At 33.9% G+C, this 26,695-nt stretch overlaps 1 protein-coding gene and 1 pseudogene across 3 annotated transcripts in view; one reads left to right on the forward strand and one right to left on the reverse strand.

Annotated features, from left to right (window-relative positions):
• Window positions 1-26,695, reverse strand: part of LOC309645526 (uncharacterized protein C1orf185 homolog) — a 247,587-nt gene that overhangs the window by 217,020 nt on the left and 3,872 nt on the right. The window lies entirely within an intron of this gene.
• On the forward strand, window positions 913-16,630 carry LOC309657292 (rhomboid-related protein 2 pseudogene; annotated as a pseudogene). Its single transcript has 2 exons — window positions 913-3,201; window positions 3,233-16,630. The product of its transcript is annotated as a rhomboid-related protein 2 pseudogene (transcript).

Genomic DNA, 26,695 nt, shown 5'->3' on the forward strand with positions numbered 1-26,695 from the left:
CACCTGAAAGACTATTTAAATTTTATATCTTCTAAAAGAGGCATGATTTGCTCTTAAATTATAAAGGTCATTTTGTGTTATACATTTTAAATCAGTTGATTAAAGGATAATAAATAGGAGTGGATTAGATAGGGTAATTGTACCTCTAGTCAAATTTTCCTGCCCCACTTAAAAATTTAAAACAAAAACTATGCCCCCCCCCAAATTATGGCCTACTTTAAAATCTTTATCTTTGACTGCTCATTGAAAAGGGAGCTCTGTGATAGAAGAGCTTAAGAAACAGTGAATATTTATCAATCCCCTTTTGCAAGTTCATGTTTGCTTATTAAAGTAAGTGATAAAACCTGCAACAAAAAAATTACTTCAACTTTTGAGTAACTGCTTCCTAAATTTATTTGTCCATAAACTGCTTTTTTCATGTAAGGGCTATTAATATCCCATAGATCGATATTTGGAACACAATTATTTATTCATTTCATAAGAGAAAGAACTTCATTTATTTTTTCTGTTTTCAGAATTCAAAATAGGGCCTGGCACATAATAGGTCCTCAATTAATGTTTGTTAAATAAGTGGATGAGCAAATGTTTATTAAACATCTGCTATATGCCAGTCACAAGCAATACAATGGTGGAAAAATAAACATGGTTTCTGCCCTATGTAACTTACAGTTTACCAGAGAAGATTGTAAATAAGCAAGTAAAAAAAAATTAAATTTTAGATAAAAGTTATTATGGAAATAATAACAATGTTGAGATGGAGAATAAAGGAGGAGACAAGAATGGTGCTCTAGAAGATAAGCAGCTAGCCCTTCAAAGCATTTACGCAAACAAGTCAACAGTTAACCGGAATCTGAATATTTCTAACATCAACCTTCATTCAGAATCCATGCTGAAATCGTTGATATTAATCAAAGTCCTTGCACTAAATGGATGGCATTCTCAAAAGGACTTAAATTGCCACCATGGAGAACAGTATGGAGGTTCCTTAAAAAACTAAAAATAGAACTACCATATGACCCAGCCATCCCACTACTGGACATATACCCTTAGAAAACCATAATTCAAAAAGAGTCATGTACCACAATGTTCATTGCAGCTCTATTTACAATAGCCAGGACATGAAAGCATCTTAAGGGTCCATCAACAGATGAATGGATAGAGAAGATGTGGCACATATATACAATGGAATATTACTCAGCCATAAATAGAAACAAAATTGAGTTATTTGTATGAGGTGGATGGACCTAGAGTCTGTCATACTGAGTGAAGTAAGTCAGAAAGAGAAAAACAAACACCATATGCTAACACATATATATGGAATCTAAAAAAAAAAAAAAAATGGTTCTGAAGAACCTAGGAGAAGGACAGGAATAAAGACGCAGACATAGAGAATGGACTTGAGGACATGGGGAGGGGGAAGAGTAAGCTGGGATGAAGTGAGAAAGCGGCATTGACATATATACACTACCAAATGTAAAATAGATAGCTAGTGGGAAGCAGATGCATAGCACAGGGAGATCAGCTCGGTGCTTTGTGACCACCTAGAGGGGTGGGATAGGGAGGGTGGGAGGGAGACTCAAAATGGAGGGGATATGGGGATATATGTATATGTATAGCTGATTCACTTTGTTATACAGCAGAAACTAACACACCATTGTAAAGCAATTATACTCCAATAAAGATGTTAAAAAAAAAAAAACTCAATGGATGGGTTCAACGGCAGAAGAGGGATCAGAAGAAAGACTCAGTGAACTGCAAGATAGAACAATAGAAATTACTCAGTCTGAACAACAAAGAGAAAATAGACTTAAAAAAATGAACAGAGCCTCAGGAATATGTGGGACTATAACAAAAGATCTAATATTTATGTCATTAGAGTCCCAGAAAGAAAAGAGAAAGAAGACATAGCTGAAAAAATACTTGAAGAAATAATTGCTTAAAACTTACCAAATGCGGCAAAAAACATAAACCTACATATTCAAGTATCTGAGTAAACCTAAAGAAATCCAAACCAAAACACATCATAGTTAAAATTTTGAAAACTAAAGACATATTAAAAATCTTGAAAGCAAGGAAAGAGAGAAACAACACCTTACCTATCAGAGAAAAACAATTCAAATGACAATGGATTTCTCATGAAAAGCCACGGAGGCCAGAAAGAAGTGGTACAACACTTTTCAAATGCCAAAGATAAGAACTCTGAATCCAAAATCCTATATCCAGCAAAAATGGCCTTAAGAAATGAAGGGAAAATCAAGACATTCTCAGAAGTAGGAAAGCTAAAAAATTGCTATCAGCAGACCTACACTAAAAGAATCGTTAAAGGAAATTCTCTAAACAGAATGGAAGAAACTAAAAGAAACAACCTCGGAGCATCAGAAAGGATGAAACAATATAGTAAGCAATATATGGTTAAATAGAATAAATTTTCCTTCTTTTTTGAGGTTTCTAAAACATGTTTGACAGCTGAAACAAAAATTGTTACACTGATGTGGTTATAAATATCTGTAGAGGAAATATTTTAAACAATTATATTATAAAAAGGGGAGTGTAAAGAAACACAAAGGAAGGTACTCCCCTCAACTCATAAGATGACATCAAGTAGACCATGATAAGTTACATATGCATGAGGTATACCTAGAGCAATCCCTAAAAAAACTGTACAAAGAGACGCAGTCAAAACTACTATAGATAGCTGAGGCGACCCGGCACTGGAGCCTGCCCGGGCTCTTTGGTGGGGCTGGGGGCGGACTCTGGGAGGGCTCACACCGGGGAGTGCTTCCCAGAGCTTCTGCTGCCGGTGTCCTTGTCCTCGCGGTGAGACACAGCTGCAGCCCCCCCCCCCCACGCTTCTGAGGGAGACCCTGCAACACTAGCAGGATTGTTTTGGCTGGATTACTTGTGAAACTAATAAAGCTTAAGCTTCAGACTTCTACTTGCATGGGCTCCTTCTAAAGCAGTGTGGAGGGTGGACCCAGGACAATGGCTGCTGCTCATAATTTGGAGATGGGGGAGGATGTGAATCTGAATAGGGATAGAGAGATGAAAGAAATGCTGGAAGAGGAGACAATGAGAGAGGACAGGGCAGGTAAAGATCCCTTCAAGCCTAAAAAGGTCCACAGGATTGTCTCAAAATGGATGCTTCCTGAACCAGTGCAAAGAACATACCTGGAAAGAGCTAACTGCCTCCCACCCCTGTGTTCATCATCTCCATCAGCATCGCTGAGGATCTCTTGCCAGCTCCATCTTTGACCCACTCAAATCTCTTGTGGGTGCTCAGGAGGAGACTATGCTCTGATGGGAGGCTATCTTATGAATGTTCTAGTGAATTTTCAAGAAATGATTCCTGCCTTTGGAATTATCAGACTACTCATCATCGTCCTTATAATTGTGTCGGACATGGGATTTGCTCTCTACAGAAGGTTCTTTGTCCCTGAAAATGGGTCCCCGGTGTCTTTTGCAGCTCACATTGCAGGTGGATTTGCTGGAATGTCCATTGGTTATACCGTGTTCAGCTGCTTTGATAAGGCACTGCTGAAAGATCCAAGGTTTTGGATAGCAATTGCAGCTTATTTAGCTTGCGTCTTATTTGCTGTGTTTTTCAGCATTTTCCTATCCCCAGCGAACTGACTTGCCCCTAACACAAAACAATTAATAAAAAGAGCCATCTGGGAAAAAACTGGAGGACTCTCTATGAAGAGACAGAGAAGTCCCAGCAAATGCTAGCAATTTTATAAAGAGGACAAAACACGCTTGAAGTCGTTGGTTTCAGAGACTGCTTAAAAAAGGAGTTAGGGTTTAAGGAAGGGGCTCTTCTGAGTGCATGAGGGGGAAGAGGAAGAGAGAAAAGGAAAAGGAAGTGAGAACCAAAGATTGGCTCTTTCCCAGGCGTGCTGCGTGAGGGTATGTATCCTCTAAAAGAGACTTGCTCTCCTAGTAGGGTATAGTATAGAGATTGCTTGATAGAATCCACAAATAATGTTCTATGCAGAAAATGAAAACTTTTCACATCTGTCAAAAAAAAAAAAAAACTACTATAGATAAATCAAAATGGAATTCTAAAAATTTCAAATAACACAAAGGAAGGCAGGAAAGAAAAACAGAAAAATGAAAAACAGAGAGAACAAACAGAAGATAAAAAATAAAATGGCAACTTAACAGATCAACAATTACCTTAAATGTAAATGGCCTAAATACCAATTAGTACGGACTTCCCTGCCTGTGCAGAGGTTAAGAGTCTGCCTGCCAATGCAGGTGACATGGGTTCGAGCCCTGGTCCAGGAAGATCCCACATGCCTTGGAGCAACTAAGCCCATGAGCCACAACTACTGAAGCTCACATGCCTAGAGCCCATGCTCTGCAACAAGAGAAGCTACCGCAATGAGAAGCCTGCACACTGCAACAAAGAGTAGCCCCTGCTCACTGCAACTAGAGAAAGCCCGTACGCAGCAACAAAGACCCAATGCAGCCAAAAATAAATAAATAGATTTATATTTTTAAAAAAACCCAATTAGTAGACAGAGATTGGCAGAGTGAATTTAAAAACAAAACCCAACTATATTGCTGTCTAAAAGAAACTTCAAATATAATGCTCTAGGCAGGTTGACAGTAAAAGAATGGAGAAAGAGACATCATACAAACATGAATTAAAAGAGAGTAGCAATGGCTATATTAATATCGATAAAGTACAGTTTAGAGCAAAGACAATTACCAGAGACAGATAAATGCATTATATAATGATCAATCCACCAAGAAGACACAATAATCCTAAATACATATGCACCAAACAACAGATCTGAAAAACATGTGAAGTAAAAACTGATAGAACTGAAAGGACAAATCCACAATTATAGCTGGAGACTTCAATACCCATCTGTCAACCACTGATATATTGGATAACAGATTTAAATATAAGAGCTAAATCTATTAGAAGAAGAAAAAAGAGAAAGTCTTCATGATCATGAATTAAGCAAAGTTTTTGCAGAGAGGACCCTGAAAACCATGACAGAAAAAAATAATAAAAGGGCTTCATCAAAATTTAAAACTTCTGCTTATTGTAAGGATATACCATATTTTGTTTATTCACTCGTTGGTTAATGAACATGTGAGTTGTATCCACTATTTTGGCTATTATGAATAATGCTACTATGAACATTTGTGTACATAATTTTTGTGAACATATGTTTTCACTTTTCTTTGATATATATATATATATATATATATATATATATATATATATACACACACACACACACACACACACACACACACTGCAAGCAGAGTTTCTGGATCATATGGTAACTCTATGTTTAACAATTTGAGGAACTGCCAAACTGTTTTCTAAAGTGGCTCTACTATTTAACATTCTTACCAGCAGTGAATGGGGATTTCAATTTCTCCACATCCTTGTCAACACTTACCATAGTCTTTTAGATTGTAGCATCCTACTGTATGTGAAGTGGTATCTCCCTGTGACTTTGATTTGCTAATGATATTGAGCATCTTTTCATGTGCTTACTAACCATTAGCATATCTTCTTTAGAGAAATATCTATTAAAATACTTATGCCCATTTTTAAATTAGGTCATTTGTCTTTTTATTACTGAGTTGTAAAAATTCTTTATATATTCTGGATACAAGTCCATTATCAAATATATGATTTGCATATATTTCCCTAAAATCCATTTTGAGCTTTTGTGTATGCTATAAGGGTCAAGATTAATTTTTCCCATTTAAATATCATTTGTTAGAAATATTAAACTTACTCCTTTGAATTATCTTGGTATGTTGAAAATCATTTGGCCATAATTGCATAGGAGTATTTCTGCAGATTCGATTCTGATTCATTGATTTATATATCTGTCCTTACACCAAGGTCACAATTTTTTGATTAGTGAATTTTTTAATTGTTCTTTTATTGTAAAATATATACAATAAAAATTACCATTTAAATATTTTTATAAGTACAATTTAGTGGAATTAAGTTACATTCACAATGTTGTGCAGCTATCACCACTATCCATTTCCAGTAACTCTGTACCTATTAAACAATAATTCCGCATCCCCTTCTCCCTCCAGCCCCTAGTAACCACTATTCCACTTTCTGTCTCTATGAACTTGCCTATGCTAAGTACCTCATATAAGTGGAATCACACAATATTTATCATTTTGTGCCTGGATGACTTCACTTATATTGTTTTTGAGGTTCATTCTTGTTGTAACATGTATTAGAATTTCTTTCCTTTTTAAGGCTGAATAATATTCTGTTGTATGTATGTACCACATTCTGTTTATCCATTTAACTGTTGATGGACAAGGGTTGTGGCTTCTGGCTAGTGTAAACAATGCTACTGTGAACATGGTACAAGTATCTGTTTGAGTCTCTGCTTTTAATTGTTTTGGGTGTATACCTGGTAGTAGAATTGCTGGGTCATCTGGTAATTCTCTGTTTAACTTTTTGAGGAACCATGAAAACTGTTTTCCACAGCACCTGCACCATTTTACATTCCCACCGACAATGCATGAAAGTTCCAATTTGTCCATGTCCTCACCAACACTAGTCATTTTCCTTTTTTAAAAAAAAATAATAGCCATCCTAATGGGTGCGAAGTGACGTTTCATCATGGTTTTGATTTGCATTTCCCTAATGATCAGTGATGTTGAGCATCATTTCATGTGCTTATTGGCCATTTGTATTTCTTCTTTGGAGAAATGTCTATTTGAGTCCTATGCCCATTTTTATTTTTTATTTTTAAAATTATTTATTTATTTATTTGGCTACATCGGGTCTTAGTTGCAGCACTTGGGATCTTTGTTGCGGCATGTAGGATCTTTTGTTATGGCATGTGGGCTCTCTAGTTGTGGTGCGCAGGCTCCAGAGTATGCATGCTCAGTAATTGTGGCATGCGGGCTCTAAAGTGTGTGGGCTTAGTTGTCCCGCAGCATGTAGGATCTTAGTTCCCCAACCAGGGATTGAACCCATGTCCCCTGCACTGGAAGGGAGATTCTTAACCATTAGACCACCAGGTAGGTCCCTTATGCCCATTTTTAAGTTGGATTTGTTGTTGTTGTTGTTGAGTTGTAGGAGTTCTTTATATATTCTGAATATTAATCCCTTATCAATTAATTCTGGATATATGATTTGGAAATATTTTCTCCTCTGTGGGTTGTGTCTTCGTTCTCTTGATAAGAGTCCTTTGGTTCACAAAAGTTTTTAATTTTGATGAAGTTCGATTTATTTTTCCTTTTATTGCCTGTGCTTTTGATGTTGTATCAAATAAATCACTGCCAAAACCAATGTCATGAAGCTTTCGCTCTATGTTTTATTTTAGGAGTTTTATGGTTTTAGCTCTTACATTTGGGTCTTTGATTCATTTTGAGTTAATTTTTGTATGTGGTGTAGGGTAATGCTCCAAATTAATTCTTTTGCATGTGGATATACAGTTTTCCTAGTAAAATTTGTTGAAAAAACTGTTCTTTCATTTAACGATCTTGGCAGCATTATTGAAATCATTTGACCATATATGTGAGAATAGAGTTCTGGGCTCTTTTTTTTTTTTTTTTTTTTTTGCCGGTTGGGGGGACTCTTTATTCTATTCCATTGGTTTTTATGTCCATCCTCATGCCAGTACCACACTGTTTTGATTACAGTAGCTTTGTAGTAAGTTTTAAAATAAGGAAGTGTGAGTCTTCCAGCTTCATTCTTATTTTTCAAGGTTATTTGGGCTATTTGGAGTCCCCTGAGATTCCATATGGATTTTAGAATGAGTTTTTCTATTTCTGAAAAAAAAAAATGTAGTTGGGATTTTGATAGCGATTGCATCGAATTGGTACATTACTCTGGGTAGTATTGTCATCTTAACAATATTAAGTCTTCCAACCTATGAATATAGGGTGTCTTTCCATTTATTTATGCCTTCTTTAATTCCTTTCTTTTTAAATTCCTTTCAGTGGTGTTTTCTGCTTTTCAATGTATAAGACCAGTTAAATTTATTCCTAAGTATCTTATTCTTTTTTGATGCTATTGTAAGTGGAATTATTATTTTGATTTCCTTTTTGAATTGTTCATTGATAGTGTATGAAAATGCAACTGGTTTTTGTATGTTAATTTTGTATCCTGCAACTTTGCTACACTGCTGAACTGATTTATTAGCTCTAAAGTGTGTGTGTGTGTAGAATTTTTAGTGTTATCTACATATAATATCATATCATCTGCAGACAGCGATAATTTTACTTCTTCCTTTCCAATTTGTATATCTTTTATTTCTGAAGTTTTTAAAAAAATTATTTTCCATTATGGTTGTTTTTTAATTAAAGTATAGTTGATTTACAACGTTGTGTTAGTTTTTGGTGCACAGAAAAGTGATTCAGTTATACATATATACATATATTCCTTTTCATATTCTTTTCCATTATGGCTTATTACAGGATATTGAATATAGTTCCCTTTGCTATACAATAGGACTTTGTTTTTTATCTATTCTATATATAATAGTTTGCATCTGCTAGTTCCAAGCTCCCAATCAAACCACCCCCACCTTTCCCCTTGGCAACCATAAATCTGTTCCCTATGTCTGTGAGTCTGTTTCTGTTTCATAGATATGTTCATTTGTGTCATATTTTAGATTCCACATATAAGTGATATCATATGATATTTGTTTTTCTCTTTCTGACTTACTTCCCTTAGTATGATAATCTCTAGGTCCATCCATGTAGCTGCAAATGGCATTATTTCATTCTTTTTTATGGTTGAATAATATTCCATTATATATATATCACATCCTCTTTATCCATTCATCTGTCGATGGACATTTAGGTTGTTTCCATGTCTTGGCTATTGTAAATAGTGCTGCTATGAACATAGGGGTGCATGTATGTTTTCAGATTATAGTTTTGTCCAGATATATGCCCAAGAGTGGGATTGCTGGATCATATGGCAACTTTATTTTTAGTTGTTTCTTTTTTTTTTTTTGGCCACGCCACGTGGCATGTGGGATCTTAGTTCCCCAACCAGGGATCGAACCCGTGCCCCCTGACATGGAAACATGGAGACTTAACCAAGTACCTATTTTTAGTTTTTTGGGTAACCTCCAACTGTTCTCCATAGTGGCTGCACCAATTTACATTCCCACAAACAGTATATGAGGATTTCCTTTTCTCCACACCCTCTCCAGCATTTGTTATTTGTAGACTTTTTGATGATGGTCATTCTGACCAGTGTGAGGTGGTACCTCATTGTAGTTTTGATTTGTATTTCTCTAATAATTAGTGATGTTGAGCATCTTTTCATGTGCCTATTGGCCATCTGTATGCCTTCTTTGAAGAAATGTCTATTTAAGTCTTCTGCTCATTTTTTTATTGGATTGTATGTTTTTTGTTATTGAGTTGTATGAGCTGTTTGAATATTTTGGAAATTAAGCCCTTGTTGGTTGCATCATTTGCAAATATTTTCTCCTAGTCTGTATGTTATCTTTTTGTTTTGTTTATGGTTTCCTGTGCTGTGTAAAATATTTGTGAAGTTTTATGGTACATCTTGAAATCAGGTAGAGTTAGTCCTCCAACTTTATTTTTCTCTTCAAAATTATTTTGACTCTTCTAGGAACTTTGCATTTTCATACAAATTGTAGAATCAGGTTGCCAATTTCTAACAAAAAGTATCCTCTAGGCATTTGAATGTGAGTCTGTTGAATGCATTAATCAGTTTGAGAAGATTAACATCTTAGTGGTATTGAGTTTTCCAATCCATGAGCCTATTATATCTCTCCATTTATTTTTAAATTTTATTGGCAATATTTGTGGTTTTAAATGTATAGCTTGTGCACACATTTTGTTAAGTTTATCAGTAAGTAATTTGTGTTATTAATAAGTAACTACTTTTCTAATGTCTGTGCCTTTTATTTCTTTTTCTTACCTATTTCACTTGTTAGGATAACCAATACAACATTGAATAGAAGCAGTGAGAGAGTGCATCCTTGCCGTGTTCTTGATCTGATGGGGGAAAACATTCAGACTAATAATTAAATATGAGGTTAGTTGTAATTTTTGCATAGATGACCTGTTGAGGTTAAAGAAGTCCCATTTTATTACTATTTTTTACTTTTTATCATGCATGGATATTGAGTTCCGCAAATGCTTTTTCTACATCTATTGAGATGATTATATGAGTTTTCTCCTGAATTCTGCTAACACAGTGAATTAAATTGATTGACCTTTGAATGTTAAACCAACCTTGTATTTCTGGGCTAAACTTTACTTTCTCAAGCTATATTATATATTGCTGAATTCTACCTGCTAATATTTTGTTAAGAAGTGTTTTATCCATGTTTATGAGAGATATTCTATAGTTTTATTTTCTTCTGATACCCAGTTTTGGTATCAGGGTAATGCTGATGTCATAAAATGAATTGTAAAGTATTTCTACTTCTTCTATTTTCTGGAAGAGTTTGTGTAAGGTTAGCCTTGGTTCTTCCTTAATAGTTTGATGAAGTCAAAGCAGTGAGGTCATTTGTGCCAGGAGTTTCCCTTGCATAAATTTTTTTAAAATTTCTTTTGGCAGTGTTGGGTCTTAGTTGCAGCACACGGGATCTTTTGTTGCAGTGTGCGGGCTCTTCATTGCAGTGCATAGGCTTCTCTCTAGTTGTGGTGCACGGGCTTCTCTCTCTCTAGTTGTGGCATGCAGGCTCCAGAGCGTGTGGGCTCTGTAGTTGCTGCACACAGGCTCTCTACTTGTGTGGCACACGGGCTTAGTTGCCCCACAGCATGTGGGATCTTAATTCCCCAAGTGGGGATCGAACCAGTGTCCCCTGCATTGCAAGATGGATTCTTAACTACTGGACCACCAGGGAAGTCCCTGAATAAATGTTTTAAACTAAGAATTCAATTTCTTTAATAGCTAAAAGGCTATTCAACTCATCAAATTTTTATTTCTTCTTGATTCAATTTTGTTAATTTATTTATCTGTTTTCTTCAAGAAGAAATGTGTCTTTTTCTTTCAGGTTGTTGAATTTATTAAGATAAATTTGTTCATAATTTTTCTTTTATCCTTTAAAAATCCGTAGTGATTAATTTTTGTATTTGCTATTTCTTGATCAACCTAGCTAAAAGGTTTATAAATATTTTTAACCTTTTCAAAGAACCAGCTTTTGGTATCCTCTAACAAAGATATTCTCCTAATCACAATGCCATTATCTCACCCAGGAAATGTAACATTGATATGTTAATCTTGTCCATTATACAGTCCACATTAAAATTTTCCTAGTTGTCCAAAAATGTCCTTTAAAGTTGTCTTTTATTCAATCAAGGATCCAAGTTAAGACCATGCATTGTTGCTGCATGTGTCATCTCTTTAATCACTTTTAATCTGTAACAGTCCTGTCTGCTTTTTTCTTTGATAATATTGATATTTTTAAAAGGTCTAGCCAATTGTCTCATAGAATATCTCACAATCTGTTTTTGTCTGATTGCTTTCAAAATTAGACTCAGGCTAAACATTCTTGGCAAGAAATTTCATGAGTAAAATTGTGTTCTTCCCACTGTATCATATCAGGAGGTACTTAATGTCAATTCATTCCATTACACTCATGCTAAGTTTGATCACTTGACTAAAGTGATGTTCAAAAGATCTCTCCATTGTAATAATATGTTTTCCCCTTTAGGATTAATAAGTAATCTTAAGGGTGATACTTTAAGTTCATGTAAATGATGCTGAAAAGTCGGCCTCTGTGCACCGGTGCCGAGTTGAACCTTGGAGACAGAGTTTTGGGTGAAGTAGAGAAGAATAGCTTTATTGCTTTGCCAGGCAAAGGGGGACACAGCAGACTCCTCCCCTGAAAAACTGTGTGTCCCACACCCAGCAGGATTTGGTGAGGAGTTTTATAGCAATAGTTCAAGGGTGGGGTTGCTGATAAGGATTAGGGTGTGTGCAGGGCCTGCACTCCTTTAATCTGGTCTCAGGTAGTCTCTTGATGAGCTTCTCTGGTTCCTTTAATCTGACCTCACATGGTCTTCTCTGGAATGAAGAATGCTAGCATCTTCCATTTGTTGGGGGTTTTAGTTCTGTAAAGAGCTCAAAGATATTGTTATATGTATCCCCTGAGGTGGAACCAGGACCCTGCCCCAAGTCTGTACCATTGTTTCTTGGCTACTCCTCCCTTGTCTCCGCATCCCCTCTATTCCTTGATTAGCAACTGTTCGAGTATGCCCTTTGGAATTCAAGGAAGGTCATGAAGGCTGGAGTCTATTCCCTATAAGAAACAGGGGACATGGAAAGGCTTCCATGCCCAGGAGCCTCACAGGGTCCTGCTCGGTTTCATAAGTATCTTGTTACCCAGCAAACTTTCATACAATGATTTCTAACTAAGTATTATTACACTGGTGGTTACAAAATAGCATTTCTTAATTCTCCCCTTCATTCTACTTTCCTTTTTCATTCAACACATATTTACTGGGTGTCTACCATGTGCTAGGCACCATGGTAGGAATTGGGGATAGTAAGGTGACCAAAAGAAATACATTTCCCCATTCTCATGGAGGGAAATAAATAAGGAAATGGCCTCTTCTTAGCACTCCAAGAAGGAGCTACCTAAAGAACATGTCCTACTTGGACTCATCATCATCTTTATATCAAGTAAAGGGCAGTAGACACATGTCTGGGTTTGGTGTATTTTGTTGTTTGGTTTTTGTTTTGCCTCCCTCTTTCTCTTTTCAAAAAAGATTTTATATATAATTCATATACCATAAAATTCACCCTTTTAATAAAGTGAACAATTCAGTGATTTTGGCATATTTGCAAGTTGTGTAGCAATCACCACTATTTAGTTCAAGAACATTTTTATCACTCCTAAAAGGAACTTTGTACCCTGTGATATCATTCCCTATTTCCCCCTCCAATAGCCCCTGACAAGAATTAGTCTACTTTCTGTGTATATAGCCTATTCTGGACATATTATATGAATGGAATCATACAATACGTAGTCTTTTATGTCTGGGTCCTTTCACTTAGCATAATGTTTTCAAGGTTCATCCATGTTGTACCATGTATCAGTACTTCATTCCTTTTTATGTCTGAAAATATTCCATTTTATGAATATATCATATTTTGTTTATCCATTCATCACTCCAAATAAGTTTATACGACTCTTCCTAACTTTCAAATGGCTGCATAATTCTCTATTGTGTAAATGTGCTACAGTTTATTCTAACTAGCCTCTTGTGGATGAACATTTAGGATAGTAACAATATTTTGCTATTACAAATAATGTTTGTTTGTAATGCTATTACAAACACACATAATGAAATACTTTACATATATTCTTCCTATTTTGAAGGTGTAGTTTCAGGTTAAATTCCTACAATTAAGATTCTAGGGTTAAAACACAAACATATATGTACTTTTGTTACGTGTTGCCAAATTCACTTCATAGAATTTGTACCATTATTTTATTCCCACCAGCAATGAATAGAGTGCCTGTTTCCCCATAGCCTCACCAACAGAATGCACTGTACAATTTTTACCAAATTAAAATTTTTTCTACTAAATTTATCAGTGAGAATTATACTTTTACTTTGCATTTATCTAATTTTGAATGAAGTTGAACATCTTTTCAGATGTTTAAAGACCATCCTAGACTCTCCAGCCTTATGTGACTGGCCCAGATGAGAAGAACCCTATAGTCAATCCACAGAACCATGTTAAATAATAAATCTAATTGTTTTAAGCCACTAAGTTTTTGGGTGGTTGGTTAACTAGCAAAAGCTAACTCATATAATCCTATTAGCCTATTAGTCACAAATCTTATGACAGCCAAAATACAAGGGGCTGGAAAGTACAGTCTGCCTCTTGTGAGATGAATAGCAAATTTACCTGGCAAAGGATATAGATACAGGGAGCAGTGAGTAATTGGTCTTATAACTCAACCTACCACAGTATTTTTCTTTGCTCCTATCTTTATCAAGTTTAACATTTAAAAATTTTCCTTCTTTTATTATGTTCTGGAATAATTTAAGTAAGCTTGTCATTATTTGTGTTTGAGAGGTTGGAAGAATTTGCCTGTCAGACATATGACTTGATACTTTTTTGGGAGATACTTCTTTGGTAATTTTCTCTTTTTTTTTCTATGGAAATTGGCCTATTTAAGCTTTTTGTCTACATTGAGGTCAATGTGAGTAAATTTTATTTTACTAGCAATTATGTATTTTTAACTACACTCAAATATGTTTGCATAGAATTGTGCAAAATAGTTTTTCATTTTTTGTTTTGATACTCTCTATATCAATGTTTATTTCCCATTTGTCATTTCTTACTTTGTATATGTGTGCTTTCTCCTACATGATTAGGTAAGCTAGTGGTTTTTCTATTTTATTGACTTTCTCCAAAGAAGCAGAAAATTTAATTTATTTATTATATAGTTTCTCTGTGTTCTACCTCAGTAATATTTGCTTTTACATTTATTATATCCTCCCTCTGATTTCATTTGATTTAGTTTCTTTTTCTAGGTACTTGAGTTGAAAAATTAATTCATGTAAATATATTCATTTTTATTGATATAAGTGTTTAAGGATGTTTTCCTCTGACCACTACTTTAATTATGTGACTGAGATTCTGACATCTAGACATTATTGATATTTTTTGAGAAATTCTGGGATTTTCATTTGTATTTTCCTTTTCAGCCAAGAGCTGTTTGCTAGAGAGTTATAATATATGTACTTGGAAGAAGCTTTTTTTAGAAAATATTTTACTATTGATTTTTAGTTTTCTTAAATTGGAACAAGAGATTCTTGTTTGTAATATATCTACTTTATAGTATTTGTTGAGGTTTTTTTTTTTTTTTTTTTTTGCTCACTGTATGACTAATTTTCATAAATGCTTCATGTGCACTTGAGAAGCAGGTATATTTTCTATTATCAGAGTGTAAAGTTTGATATATGCATTAGGGCTACCATATTTTTTATGTTGTTTAGGACTTTTTAATTTTTACTTCTTTTATTAAAATTGACATGTGTTGGATTAAGAATCATATGTTAGTGCATTTTTGTCTATTTCTCCTTGCACCTCTTATAGGTACTTATTTGTGATGGTAAGTTCTTTTTTCTGTTCTTCTTACTATGAAAGTATTTATTTGTGATAATTGTATGTCAGTAAGACCAGCACAGACATGGCCTCTACAACGCTGGAAGGGGTTTTACATTTAAAATGCTCCCACATGCGCACAGTAGGTGGGGCTGGTAGAGAACAGGGCTAGTGAAACCACCGCCAGAACTGCAGAGACCCACCCCGCCTTGCAGCTGGCAGTAAGTTATTTATGAAGTTGCTGTCTTATTTGGTTCATATAATTCATAACTTTTTAAACTTCATTGTGCATTGTAGTCTTTAGTAATTATTAAAGTTTCCTTCTTTGTCTCATTTAATGTTTTTGGCATGAATTCTCCTTTGTCTGATGTTAGGATCATAAACTTTCTTACTATTTGTATTTGCCTGGTGTATATTTGCCCATCCCTTTATGTTTAGGCTTTCTGGTTCACTTAACTTTAGGTATGTATCTTAAATAAAGCATAGTTGACTTTTGTCCTGAAATCGGAAAATCTTTTTCTTTTAATAGGTGAATCAAGCCCACTTACATTTGTTGATATGACCTATGTATTTGATCTCAACTGAAACAATACAAAGTATATTTTCTGGCCATAGTGGAAATAGCCCATGGATCAAAGAGAAAGTCACAGGGGAAATTAGGAACATTTTTAATTGACTGAAAATGAAAACAGAGCATATCAGAATTTCTTGGATGCAGGGAAATTTGAGAAACAACTGTTTCTTTCAGAAAATAAGAAATATCTCAAATCAATAATCTAATCTTCCACTTTATGAAAACAAGAGCAAATAATGCAAATGATGTGACCAACAAGGGGTTAATATCCAAAATATACAAACAGCTCATATAACTCAATATCAAAAAAACAAACAACCCAATCAAAAAATGGGAAGAAGACCTGAATAGACATTTTTCCAAAGAAGACATACAGATGGTTAGCAGGTGCATGAAAAGACGCTCAACATTGCTAATTATTAGAGAAATGCAAATCAGAACTATAGTGAGGTGTCACATCACACTGGTCAGAATGTCTATCATCAAAAAGTCTACAAATAACAAATGTTGGAGAGGATGTAGAAAAAAGGGAATGCTTGTATACTGTTGGTGGGAATGTCAATTGGTGCAACCACTATGGAAAACAGTATGGAGGTTCCTTAAAAAACTAAAAATAGAACTACCATATGACCCAGCAATTCCACTCCTGGATATATATCAGGAAAAAATAAAAATGCAAATTTGAAAAGATACATACATCCCTATGTTCATAGCAGCACTATTTACAATACCCAAGACATGGAAGCAACCCAAGCACTCATCAACAGATGATTGGTTTAAGAAAATACAGTATATATATAAAATGGAATATTACTCAGCCATAAAAAAGAATTAAATACTGCCATTTGCAGCAATGTGGATGGACCTAGAGAATATTATGTTTAGTGAAATAAATTAGACAGAGAAAGACAAATACTGTATGATATCACTTATATGTGGAATCTAAAAAAATAATACAAATGAATGTATATGCAAAACAGAAACAGACTCACAGATATAGAAAACAAACTTCTGGTTACCAAAAGGGGAGAGGGAACGGGGAAGGGACAGATTAGGAGTATGGGACTAACAGATATAAACTACCATACATAAAATAGGTAAGCAACAAGGCTATACTGTATAGCGCAGGGAATTATACCCATTATCTTAATATAACCTATCATGTGGTATAATCTGTAAAAATACTAAATCACTGTGCTGTCACCTGAAACTAACACAATACTGTAAGTCAACTAAACTTCAAATAAAAAAAGAAAATAAGAGAAAATTAAACTGAAAGCAAGCAGAAAGAAGAAAATAATAAAGGTAAGAGCAGAAATCTGAAACTGAAAGCAGAAAAACAGTAAAGAAAATCACTGAAGTCAAAAGCTGGTTCTTTGAAAAGTTCACTACGATGATATCTTCAACTGATCAAAATAAATGAATGAAAGAGAGAGAAGATATTAATTGCCAACATTAGGGATGTGAGAGGGTGTAACTGCCTATACTACAGACATAAAAAATAAGGCAATATTATGACCAACGTATTTTCAACAAATTTAACAACAAAAATAAAATGGACAAATTCCTTGAAAAACACAAAGTAACAAAGTTTACTAAATAACAGATTACCTGAATAGCCCTGTATCTATTTTAAATTTTGAATTTGTAGATAAAAACTTTGTCATGAAGAGGACTCCAGGCCCAGAGGGCTTCATCAGTGAATTCTACCAGATATTTAAGGAAGTTATAATACCAATTCTATATAAATTCTTTCATAATATAGAATAAGAGGGAGTGCTTCCCAACTCACTTTATGAGGTCAGCATTACCGTAGTACCAAAACCAGAGAAAGATATGTCTTATCTATCTCTTCAGGCTGCTATAACAAAATACCATAGACTGGGTGGTTTATTAACAACAGAAATTTGTTGTTGTTGTTGTTGGTTTTTGTTTGTTTTTTGGCTGCGTGGCACTGCTTGTGGAATCTTAGTTCCCTGACCAGGGATTGAACCTGACTTGGGAGTGAAAGTCCCCTAACCACTTGACCGCTGGGGAATTCCCAACAACAGAAATTTCTCAGGGTTCTGGAGGCTGGGAAGTCCAAGACCACGGCTCTAGCAGATTCAATGTCTGGTGAAGGCCTGCTTTCTAGTTCACAGGTGAAAGGGACTAGGGAGCTCTGGGGGTGTCTCTTTTAAAAGAACACTAATCCTGTTCATAAGGGGTCTACCCTCATGATCTAAACACTTCCCACAGGCTCCATCTCCTACTACCATCACATTGAGCATTAGGTTTCAACATATGAATTTATGGAGGTGGGGGACACAAATATTCTATCTATTTCAAGATGTCAAGAGGAAACAAATTTATAAGCCAATAACATTCATGAACAGAAACATAAAAATATTTAACAAAATATTAGTAAATCAAAACCAGCAATATGTAAGAAGTAAAATACGTCAAAACCAAGTGAGATTTCTCCTAGGAATGCAAGGTTGATTCAATATTTGAAAATCAGTGTAATTCACCTTTTAAACAGGCTAAAAAAACCACAATCATCTCAATAAAAGTAGGAAAAATTTGACAAATTCCACATTCATTTATGATTTTTTGTAAGCAAACTAAGAATAGAAGGAAACTTCCTTAAACTGGTAAAAAAGCATCTGTGAAAAATCTAGAGCTAGCATCATGGTGAAAGACTGAGTGCTTTCCCTCTAAGATCAGGAATAAAGCAAGAATGTGCACTCTTTCCACTCCTATTCAACATTGTTTTGGAGGTCATAGCCTTGCAGCAAGGCAAGAAAAAGAAATAAAAGGCATACAGATTGGACAGGAAAAAAAAAATTAACCTGTCTTTATTTACAGACACATGGTTATCTATGTTGAAAATTAAAAAGTATCTACAAAAAAAAGAAACTAGAATAATTAGTGAGTTTAGCAAGATTACAGGATATAATGTTAGTATACAAAAGTCATTGTATTTCTATATGCTTGCAATGAAAAACTGCAAATTGAAATGTAAATAGCATGAAAAATGTGAAATACTTAGGAGCAAGTCTGGTAAAATGTATAAAAACTGTATACTAAAAGTGGCAAAATATTAATGAAAGAATGTTTAAACCTAAATTAGTAGTGAAATATTCATGGTCAAAAGACTCAAAATTGTTGAGATATCAATTTTCCCCAAATCGATCTATAGATTCAACATAATCCTAATCATTTTTTGAGAATTTGACATGTTAACTCTAAAATTTGAAAATGTATATAGAAATCAAAGGGCCTGGAATATCAAAATTAAATTTGAAAAAGAACAGTTGCAGAACTCACACTACTTGATTTTGAGACTTATTATAAAGCTATAATAATCAAGACTATAATATTTGTATAATGATGGACATATAGATCAATGGTACAGAATAGAAAGTCAGAATTAGACCTACATATAGATGGTCAATTGATTTTTCCACAAAGACATCAAGGTAATTCAGTGGTTATGGGTAGTATTTTCAACAAATGATCCTGGAATAACTGGATATACATATGCAAGAAAAAACTTTAACCCTTTCCTCATACCATATACAAAAACTTAAAATAGATCACAGATCTAAATGTAAATTCTGAAACTATGAAACTTTTAAGAGAAAAACTTTATTTCCCTGGTTTAGGCAAAGATTTCTTGGATCGCACAAAGCATGAACCAGAAAAGAAAAAAACTGATAAACTGTGCTACATTAAATTAAAAACTTCTCTTCAAAAGACATGGTTAAATGAAAAGACAGGCCACAGATTAGCAGACAATATTTACAAAACACATATCTGATAAAAGACTTGTATCCAGAATATACAAAGGACTCTCAAAACTCAATAATAAGAAAGTAAAAACAAACAAACAAACAATAAAAATGGGCAAAATATTTTGACATTTACTTTGAGTTTTCCTTGAGTGTATTACCCTTTGGGGCGTCTAGCTTTATAATGGGGCCTTCTGTCAGTCTTTCCACCTCACAATTGCCCTAAGCATTGTCTTTTATCCTCTCCTTGAATCTCCTTAAAACTAAAACTTTAGGTTACCAGGTGTTACTGGTTGAATTTTGCCCCCCTAAAAGATGTCGAAGTCCTAATCTCCAGTACCTGTGAATGTGTTCTGGTTTGGAAATAGAGTCTTAGCAGATGATCAGGTTAAGATGAGATTATTAGGGTGGGCCCTAATTCATTATGGCTGGTATTCTTATAAAAAGGGGAAATTTGGACACAGAGGCAGACACACAAAGAGGAAAGACAATGCAAAAACACAGGGAGAACAGCATCTACTAGCCAAGTTATGCCTGAGGCTACAAGAAGTTAAGAGAAAGGAATGGAATAGATTTTTCCTCAGCCCTCAGAATAAACTAACCTGATTTCAGACTTCTAGCCTTTAAAGTGTGAGACAATAAATTTCTGTTGTTTAAGCTACTCAGTTTTTGATACTCTGTTATAGCAGCCCCAGCAAAGTAACACCCTAGAGATCAGTGGATGCCCCCCAGAGCACCTGGCATCAGAACTCACTTTCCCTCATTTTTGATCTCTGTAAATTTCCCATACCTTCTTACCAGTGCAACTCTGAATTCCAAAATATGTTTAAAAAAATTTTTATCCATCAGTTTATCTGTTTTGTTTTGGGAAGATTTTAAAGGAAATCTAGTCTTCATTTTGTTGGAAATGAAAGTCTACTTGACTCTTCTAGAGTTAACTTTCTGAAAATGGAGTTTGGTTTCTCAAAGGTACTTATTACTTTCCAAATCTAATTTATTATTTATTTTGTACCTTCATTATGCCTAATATCCTATTATACTCCATATAAGGTATTTTGTTTCTCTCACTAGTTCCTTGAGGGCTGAGATGATGTCTTACCTTCATATACTCAGCATATGGAAAAATACCTCACATATAATGGGTTTTTAATAAGTGTGGTTATTAAACTGAATGTACTTGTATATTGGTCACATGCATAGGTGCTTGGAGTGATGACTTTAAGTCTAAATTCAAAGTTTTTATTCTTAATCCACAAATGTCTGTGTTACTCAAGGTTATGTTCACCTAAGAGGGATTTTCTTTTCTTTCTTATTAATATAACTAAATCTAAATCTCAGGAAACCTGTTGTTATATAGCCTTCCAAGTTTTCTATGTTAAAGTATTAAATGACTTATTAATAAATATTATTCCTAATTATTACAACCATGTGAAGTAATTATTATTATACCCATTTTACAAATGAGGAAATGAGGATTAGAAAGGTTAAGTGCCTGTTCCAAGGTGAGGTACATAGTAAGTACCAGAGTTAGAAATAGAGTTTATTTGGCCCTGAAGCCATTCACTCACTATCCTCTACTACTTATTATGGATCCCATTATGTAATGATTATGAAACTCCTAGGTATTTTTCTATTCCCATTTGAGTCAGAATATCATAGTCACTTATTCGAAAATAATGAAAGATACCTTTCAAAATACCTTTGTATGTATGTTTTTTATATTTTCTGTCCATGCAGTCACTTTCCATTGTTCACCTGCTATATTTGTCGGATATAGACACCTTCAGAGAGTACATGCTAGAAGAAGTCAATTATTTTGAGGTGGCTTTTCCTTTTTCTTCTCAATAAAGGAAATTTTCCACTATAGGATATTCAAATCAATATCTTAAGTCTAATAAGATGTTTGGTAATAAGTTTGCTCTTTTGGTGCAATCTATATCACATACTACCACACACTTGCTTATACCTTGCTTGCTTTCCAGTTGTTATATGTATGCCACATGTAAACTTTATCTACCCAAATAGTTTTTAAGCTCTTTGGGGTCAAGAATGGATTTTCTGTTACTTTAGAGTCCCCATAATAATAGTTCCCATTTATTAAAGGCTTGCTGAGTACCAGGAAATTTACACATACTTCATTTATTATTTACAATAACATGACAAATTAGGTATTATTACCCCCATTTTGCAGATGTGGAAAGCTTTGGATATAATTAGTCCCCAAATTGTAAACCTATTAAGCAACTATAATGATGGGTGCTTAATATGTGATTATTGAGTTGACTGATTTGTGGTAATTTCTCTGAAAGATCTTTCCATCTGGCTATAATGAAGTAATAAAAGAAGTGAGTTTGTATCCTTATGCTATAAATTACCAGACTGTGACATGGGCAATTTACTCAACATCATTAAATCTGAGTTTCCTATTTGTAAAAATGGGAGAATAAAGCCCAGTGTCTGAGGGGGTTATGAATATTAAGTTAGGTAATATAGAGACTAAATAATAGATATTGATTTATTAACTTGCTTGATTTTGTGTTTCTTTTCTCTCTCCTTTTACTGAAATGTAAGTTGAATTAATATATGTATAAATTAAGAAGTACCAAAAAGAAGAGACAATTACTAAAGTATCTCCTATTTTCTTTGTGTACACATGATTTAACAGCCTACTAGATGATGACAAAATTCAATATATTTAGTACTTTTTATATGCTGACATATTCACACCTATATTAAAATATCTTTGGAGAATCCTCTCAGATCAATTACTATCACACTTCCTAAACTCTTCCTAAAGCAAGAGACTCACTTGCTTTTTAGCATGTTCATATCCCTTTCCTAAATATTTAGGATTTTATTTCCAACAATATTGAATAAGAAACCAGTAATCTTTTAATCTAATGGAAAAGGATTTAAATATTTTTTCCTATCACTCCTTTTCCCCAAATTAATGGAAGATTTTCATGTGAGACAATTCTTCTGTTGGTTGATTTAATATCATTGTTGTTCTTTAACTTGAATCTTATATCTGAATTTTATGTTTTGATATGATTTCTCTTTAGCCTGTCCTATTGCTAAGTAAGGAGAAACCTCACAATGTCTATACAGAGTTCTGTTGTTTAAATCCTATATATTTAAACTCAAAATGATGATATAAAATATTACTTTACTGTAGAAATGTTAAATAAATCTTATGTTGATCCTAAATATAATCATATTTAGTTCATAGAAGACAAAATGTGCTGCTGAAAATCCCCAGATCTTTATCTTGATAATTCAAGACAGAACATTTTCCTTAGAAAGCACTGATCTTTACAATTCTTTTATATTGCTAAGCCTCAAACTTTATTTGCTGATTTTAGGGTATGGTGCATGATCTTTCAATAGGTATTTTGGATTACTTTTTTGAGAAAAATTTAAAAATTAGAATATTAATAAATTAGTATGTGTTGTATATTTTACAGATATTAGTCATATGTTTGAAGAACTGTGCATTTTAAATATTTAAAACATAATAAATAAGCCCTTTTAAAGAAATGAAAGCAATCATTTATCTTCAGCTGATGTTATTATGTACAGTTCTCTTTTATATTGCTACATTAATATTTCCCCATGACATTTGTGATGTCCCTCTGGATGCAAAAAATATATATATTCCTTCTTTTAACTGTCTTTGTATAAAGTTATTTGCTTTTCCATTAGGTACATGGTGTATTTAAACAACTGTAGGCAATTTATACTACCTCAGAGCCATTTTGACTACTCTTAAGCAAATTAGCCAGCATTCAGACAGTTCGGTACTCTCTCCCTTGTGGCCCTACTCGGGCTGCAAATTAAACAGCCCCTCAGTCTAGTCCAGATGTCCAGCTGTATCCACTCACCCTTTCAGAATGGTGTTGAACTTGCTATTTTTGGACAGAATATATATATTTTGTATTTAAGTAAAACCTATGTGTAATTTTAAAATATGACCATAAATAATAAGTGGTTATTTTCTAGCTGTGTTTCAAAAGCATTATCCAAGTGAAAAAGTAGCACACTTCACTGGAAACTGAAAAATTATCCATACCAAGCACATTAATTTGTTTATATTTCCTATGGTGGTATAATGGGAAAAAAAATTTTTTTCTGGTCTTGTTTGCCCTGCTTTTGAATTATTGGGCAAATATCTTTTACTGGTCTTGTTTTGTCCTTGCTTTTGGATTATTTAACAAACTGCCCATCATGTAATTGATATTAAATTAACCCACAGACATGGCTATCTAAAACTTGAAATGTCCGTTCTTCCTCTTAGCACTATCACAATTCTGTTTCTAATATTTCAAATTTGATTACATTAATTGTGGATGTTAAGTGGTTTCATGTATATTTGCCTCATGATAAAAATTTGAAACAATAACCTAGGTGGAACTAGGACCTGCATCAATGTTTTCAGTTCTAAGATTTTAATTTCTATCCTTCCCTGGATCTTACCTATATCTAAAAAATTATCAGCCTATATTTCTTTAGCAGATCATAATTTAACATCTTAAAAATAGCAATATGAAGTGAACTGGTAGTATTTCTTCAAAATATCTATTTATTCAGTACTGAACGTTAGTAAGAAATATCTAAATATACATATATATACATAAAAATACTCATATAGAACAGGACCACAAAGTATTATTTGGATTACCTGCATAACCAACTATATGCTTATAGATAAACATAGAGAACTTTGGTCCATGTGCCAAGTGCAAAATTTAATTATAAAATAATAATCACTACAATTAGAGTATATAATTTACCAGTAGGAGTAATTTATTTTAAAAAAAACATTGCTTTGGATTTGATATCATAGTCCTCTCTTCATATTTTCCTACAAGTATCAACATTTTCACTTTTTATTAGTTAAAACAATTAGCCTTATCTTACTATGGCAAATTAAAATATATTAAATTATTTTGCAAAGAAAGACCAGAAATTAAATTTAATATTTTTTAGATCTTGATTCTAAACTGTTAATCTTAGCATATGTTATGTCAAAATATTAAATGTGTTTTAAGATTCTGACAATTTATATTCAAAACATAAATACACACTTGCTACAACCTAATGTCCACACTTTTTTCACTTTATTTTAAATAAAATACAGACAATGCTTTTTCACTTATAGGCCTATGATACATTTTAATTAATGGGAATAATTACTTTTTAGCATCACAAAACATGGTTTTTAAAGTTGAAGTAATGTTTGTGAAGGGAGAAGTAGATGGCTGAGGCAGCAGGAATAAAGGAGGATTGGAAACCTTTTTCTACATGCTATTTTTGTTCATCACCTATAATGTAGAGACAAAAAAGTAAAAGAAGTAGAAAAAAAAGAAAGAAAGAAAGATGGGAACAGCCAAAAATATAGGTGATAGTGTAGTTTTTTTTTTTTTTTTTTTTTTAGCTAATCTGTTTTAATTATATTTTACTTAATATTGAAAAAAGATATTCTGGACTTCAATTCCTTTTATATACCATGATGAGTATTACATAATATTGTCTTTCACAGTTAAAAATCATACCACAATACACACTATTGCTTATTTGAATATTGAGGTAGAGAATATTGTACTATTAATCATCATCAAATGCTGCTTAACTTAATAATTTGATCCCACTTTTTCTTCTGATACATAAGGCTTTAAAAATTTCATCTTGAATCATCAACTATAATAACTGATTTGCAAATTAATTATTCTAGGCCTTTCAAATGTTAACATTCATTCACGTCTGTTCTGAACTTGGACAAAAGAAGAAATGAATGTTTCTTTTTAAATGGCATGTATAAGTCTGGTCTCAAGTTCTTGAATTAGCAGAATGGGCAGCAGAATGCTGCTGCATCACTGAGGACAGTCACTTCTTAGTAAAAATATCTGAAGGAGAAAATTTTGGAACAAGAACAATTTGGGCCCAAATGGCTTTTACAATAGATCCAAAATGTAAAAGAAGATACTGTTACATTAGCTATAGACAGAATAGCCAAATTATAGAATAATTATTCCTAAAGGACAGTGAGTTATTTTTTACTTTAGGAAATCATGTTTCCAAGGCATACATTTTAAACTCAGGACAGATTTCTTTACCAGCAAGTTGTGCAAACTGTACACTTAGAAGAAACAAGGGAGTGGACTGTACTTTAATATAATTGTGATAATTTAGTTGCATTTCTAAATTAAAATTTTAACATTAAAAGATGTTGTCAGTTTTGCTTTATATGTGAACTTTCACTATTCTTGTAACTAATCTGAAAAACTAAGGCATATAACTAAAATAAAATTAGTCAGCATGATACTGCTTTATATGGTCAAGATAAAGTATGAGGGTTTTTTCCAAGTAACTACTGTACTGATGAAATATAAAGAAGAGCAGAAGCTTCCGTCTCCAAACATTTCAATGGAGTTTTTTTTAGCTTTTCACCTATCAGTTCCAGAAACTGTCCCATTATTTTAATGTTAAAAGCTAATTAATATCACTTTAATTATACCAACTGAATGCATTTGAGGTCCTGGTAAATTATTTCTTCTTTCATAGTATAGGTTATATGTAGGATTTCTTCTTTATGCTCAAAAGAAATGACGGGTAGTTTGGATAAGGATTGGTGGTTTTTTTACTTCCTCCCCAAAAGAGCTGATGTTTTTGGCTGACTGGTTTTTTGGGGGGAGGGGAGGGAGGAGGGAAGAGAAAAAGGCTGAATGTAGAATTATTGAATAGGCCTACACTAAAATTCTTCCTTGACCAATGGGGACTGGGAGAAAGGAGAGGTGAGGTGGAACACTCTAAGTCTAATAATATCTGTGTAGTTTTAAAAAATGTACAAACTCCTCCAGTCCCCCGTCCCCCTCCTCGTATGTGCTGGTACCTCTGGACGGTCCAGAAGCCATTTTAGAACTCAGGAAGGAGTTCCACTTGTGCTTTTGCAGGTGCTGTGGTGGCAAGGATAACCTCTGCTCACTTGCCGGGTGTGTTACCATGCTGTTATTTAATGTCTTTCAGGATTAAAGACAGCACAGAAAATTCCAAACCCACATCCTAACACCTGAAGCTCGCACAATGTTTCTATAGCAGATGGCAAAACATTTCACTGGAACCTTGATTTGCCAAGTGAATATCCAGATCTGGGGAGTTTTTATTCTTTTCAGGCACTGCTGAAGAGCCATACTCGATTGTCGGATCTATTCCGGGTTCAAAAAACACGACCACTTCTAGGTGTTTTGCGCGTCCCAGCCCCACCCAAAGTCCCGACGGGCCTGC

This window comes from Balaenoptera physalus (genome assembly GCF_965194825.1).
Source record: "Balaenoptera physalus genome assembly, chromosome: 1".
Classification (NCBI taxonomy): domain Eukaryota; kingdom Metazoa; phylum Chordata; class Mammalia; order Artiodactyla; family Balaenopteridae; genus Balaenoptera; species Balaenoptera physalus.